Below are 4,953 nucleotides of genomic sequence, written 5' to 3' on the forward strand. Positions count from 1 at the left end.
AAGTAGATTTAGGAAAATATTTACAAAATAAAAAACTAACACAACAACTTAACAATAACGAGGGTATATATGGGGGGGGGTACAGGTTAGTCAAGGTAATTTGTACACGTAGGTAGGGTAAAGTGACGATGCATATATAATAAACAGCAAGTCGCAGCAGTGTCAATGTAAATTGTCCGGCTGGCCATTTGATTATTTGTTCAGCAGTCTTATGACTTGGGGTAGAAGCTGTTAAGGAGCCTATTGGTCCTAGACTTGGTGCTCTGGTACCGCTTTCCGTGCTGCAGAAGAGAGAACAGTCTGTGACTTAGGTGACTGGAGTCTTTGACAATTTCTTTGGCCTTCCTCTGACACTGCCTAGTATATATGTCCTGCATGACAGGAAGCTTGGCCACAAAGATGTACTGAGCCGGACACACTACCCTCTATAGCGCCATACGGTCAGATGCCGAGCAGTTGCCATACCAGGCGGTAATGTAACTGGTCAGGATGCTCTTGATGCTGCAGCTGTAGATCTTTATGAGTATCTGGGGACCCATGCCAAGTCTTTTCAGTCTCCTGAGGGGGAAAAGGTGTGTCTTGGTGTGTATGGACAGTGCCGTGGACATCAAAGAACTTGAAACTTTCGACCCGCTCCATTTCAATCTGGTTGCTGTTAATGGGTGCCTGTTCGGGCTTCCTTTTCCTATAGTGCAGAATCAGCTCCTTTGTCTTGCTCACATTGAGAGAGAGGTTCTTGTCCTGGCACCACATTGCCAGGTCTCTCAGCTTCTCCCTATAGGCTGTCTTGTTATTGTTGGTGATCATGCCTACCACTATTGTTTCATCAGCAAACTTAATGATGGTGTTAGAGTCGTGTTTAGCCATGCAGTTGTGGGTGAACAGGGTGTACAGAAGGGGACTAAGCACACACCCCCGAGGGGTCCCAGTGTTGAGGATCAGCGTGGTAGATGTGTTGTTGCCTACCCTTTCCAACTGGTGGCGGCCCATCAGGAAGTCCAGGATTCAGTTGCTGAGGAAGAAGTTTTAGTCAAAGGGTCCTTGGCTTAGTGATGAGCTTTCTGGGCACTATGGTGTTGAATGCTGAGCTGTAGTCAATGAACAGCATTTACATGTAGGAGTTCCTTTTGTCCAATTGAGATTGCATCATCTGTTGGGGCTGTATGTGAATTGGAGTGGGCCTAGGGTTTCCAGGATGATGTTGCTGATGTGAGCCATGACCAGACGTGAGTGCTAAGGGGCGATAATAATTTAGGCAGGTTACCTTCGCTTTCTTGGGCACAGGGTCTATGCTGGTCTCCCTGAAACATGTAGGTACTACAGACCAGTCAGGGAGAGGTTGAAAATGTCAGTGAAGACACTTGCCAGTTGGTCCGTGCATGCTTTGAGTACACATCCTGATAATTGGTCTGGCATGCGGATTTGTGAATGTTGACCTGTTTAAAGGTCTTGCTCACATTGGCTACGGAGTGCATGATCACACAGTGGTTCGGAACAGCTGGTGCAAGCTTCAGTGTTGCTTGCCTCGAAGCGAACATAAAAGGCATTTTGCTCGCCTGGTAGGCTCGCGTCAATGGGCAGCTCGCGGCTGGGTTTCCCTTTGTAGTCCGTAAAAGTTTACATGTCCTGCCACATCCGATGAGCTTCAGAGCCGGTGTAGTAGGATTCAAATTTTGTCCTGTATTGACGCTATGCCTGTTTGATGGTGTACCGGGATTTTCTAAAAGCATATGGATTAGTTTCCTGCTCCTTGAAAGCAGCGGCTATAGCCTGTATCTTGCTACGGATGTTGCCTGTAATCTATGGCTTCTGGTTAGGATATGTATGTACCGTCGCTGTGGGGACGATATCGTCAATGCACATATTGATGAAGCCGGTGACTGAGGTAGTATACTCCTCAATGCACTTGGATGAATCCCGGAACATATTCCAGTCTGTGCTAGCAAAACAGTCCTGTTGAGTAGCATCCGCCTCATCTGACCACTTCTGTATTGAGCGAGTCACTGGTACTTCCTGCTTTAGTTTTTGCTTGTAGCAGGAATCAGGAGGACAGAATTATGGTCAGATTTGCCAAATGGAGGGTGAGGGAGATTTTTGTATGCATCTCTGTGTGTGGAGTAAAGGTGATATAGAGTGTTTTTTTCTCCCTCTGGTTGCACATGTAACATACTGGTAGAAATGAGGTAAAAAGGATTTAAGATTGCCTGCATTAAAGTCCCCGGCCACTAGGAGCGCCACTTCTGGAAGAGCGTGTTCTTGTTTGCTTATGGCTTTACAAAGCTTGTTGAGTGCGGTCTTAGTGCCAGCTTTGGTTTGTGGTGGTAAATAGATGGTTATGACGAAGATGAGCAATCTCTTGGTAGATAGTGTGGTCTATAGCTTATCATGAGGTACTCAACCTCAGGCGACCAATACTTCGAGACTTCTTTAATATTAGACATCGCGCACCAGCTGTTTTTGACAGACACACACCACAGCCCCTTGTCTTACCAGACGGAGCTGCTCTGTCCTGCCGATGAATGGAAAATCCAGCCAACACTATATTATCCGTGTTGTTGTTCAGCCACGACTAGGTGAAACATAAGATGTTAGTTTTTAATGTCCCATTGGTAAGATAGTCTTAATCGTAGACCTTCCAGTTGATTTTATAATGATTGCACGTTGGCCAAAAGATGTATGGTAGTGGAGGCTTACTCACTCGCCTCCGAAATATCACAAGGCACCCCAACCTCTTCCCCCTTTTTCTCTTCACGTAAATGAGGGGATTTGGGCCTGGTCTCGAGAAAGCAGTATATCCTTAGCGTAGGACTGGTTAAAGAAAAATATTTGTCCAGTTCGAGGTCAATAATCGCTGTTCTGATGACCAGAAGCTCGGCAGCAGCAATGTTATCTACAAAATAGCACAGTTGGTTAGGAGCCCGTAATACAGCAGCTATCCCTTCCGGTGCCTTTACCATTTGTGCGTTCACTTGCTCCTCTACCATAATCACAAGCATTCCAAATCATTGAGGGTGTAGGTGTAACGGCCGTTGGTGGTGGAAGAAGGTGAGGACCAATGCGCAGCGTAGTAAGTGTTCATATTCTTTAATAGAACTCCAGAACACTAACATACAAAACCAACAAGAGAACGAAATGAAAATGAAACAGAGAATAATCAGCCACAACTCAAGGGTGAAAACAGGCTGCCTAAGTATGGTTCTCAATCAGGGACAACGATTGACACCTGCCTCTGAGAACCGTACCAGGCCAAACACAGAAATACCAAATCATAGAAAAAAGAACATAGACTACCCACCCAACTCACACCCTGACCATACTAAAACAAAGACATCACAAAGGAACTAAGGTCAGACCCTCCGAAATTCACTCTGAGCCAGCTAATCTTCCGGCTTCACAGCGAAGTGGTATCCACCAAGCACCGCTATTTCTTTGGTCACACAAATGACTGGAGATGCGTTTTATGCAATGTGTATGTAACGGTCGTCTGATGAAGGATCGGACAAAAGCTCAGCATGGTATGTGTTCATGATTTTTATTAACACTGAACACGAGAACAAAATAACAAAGTGAGAAACGAAACATTCCTGTCAGGTGCAGAACGCCAAACAGAAAACAACTACCCACAAAACACAGGTGGGAAAAAGCTAACTAAGTATCGTTCCCAATCAGAGACAACGATAGACAGCTGTCCCTGATTGAGAACCATACCCGGCCAAAACAAAGAAATGCAAAACATAGAATGCCCACCCTGACCAAACCAAAAGAGACATAAAAAGCTCTCTAAGGTCAGGGCGTGACAGTGCGCATTTGTTTGAATTAGATCTTGAGGCGTGACAAATGCAGTAAATGAAATACCTCCCAATTTTAAATGTTTAATTGTTAATATCCTCTAAAACAACATGGGGAATATGTTACTTTGAATTTAATCCCTGTTTTATTGCTGGACTATGCAACATGAATTGTATCATTCAAATCAAGAGTGTATCCCGAAGTTGTTGGGTTTATTTGATCCCCTCGCCACTCTCAACGTCACCCTCTGAGTTTTGTAAGTTACACGTGACAGCAGAGGGCCCTCCAAACGAGTTGGTAGGGGCGAGGGGCTGGTTTGTGATTCATCGCATTAGCTTTAGATCTGTGATAATTTTTGTGTACTAGAATGGTTGCCAAAAAAGAGCGGGAACGTGGTGTTGTTTTCTTTGTCCTTGATATGGACCAACATCTACTGTCCTTCTTTTGGTCATGGCTGAGTACCTTGTCTCCTGGTCGTGGTTGGTGGAGCTCCAGCTGAGATGTGACTGGAGAATTAAATAAGAGATGTGGGATGGGAAGCGCCTGAAGTTAAGCCGGAGCAACACCTAATTTGCATCCATTAGACTGAATGAGTTTGGCAATTGATAAGTAGAGAAGTGGAGAAGAAAGCACATTAGACCTTTGATATTTATGGGCCAGACACCTCCCCATAACAACTTATAGTGCCACTGGTAGTCCACTGTCACTGACTGGCAACAGCTTGGGCCTTCAAGTCAGCTTGAATAGTGTATGCATTTCAATGGACTAAATGCCTCCATTGTCCAGAGCTCAAGACAAACGTGAGGTCTACACCCATTTTTGTCTCTACAAAAGCATATATACTGTATTCATGATCCCTAATTCAGTCCATAATTCATGTGTCTGAAATCTGATGTTGCTTTAGTGGCAACTCAAGCCTTTGCTATTTGATGGTGCTGGACTCTCTGGGCAGACATGTTGTTAGCTTCCAATTTAATCCCCCTGTGAAAGTGTTGTGGGGTTCCTGAACTGGTCCCATGGTCCCATAGGATCCAGTTAATAGGAATAGGGGGCCACAATGAGGCCTGTCCCTCTGCAGGAGAAGCAGCTGCAGTTCCTTTTGAAAGAATGAGGTCGGTGCAGAAATGGAGATCGGTGGCCGTGATTGGGGAAGGGAGGAGGGGG

This window comes from Oncorhynchus masou, chromosome 9 (genome assembly GCF_036934945.1).
Source record: "Oncorhynchus masou masou isolate Uvic2021 chromosome 9, UVic_Omas_1.1, whole genome shotgun sequence".
Classification (NCBI taxonomy): domain Eukaryota; kingdom Metazoa; phylum Chordata; class Actinopteri; order Salmoniformes; family Salmonidae; genus Oncorhynchus; species Oncorhynchus masou.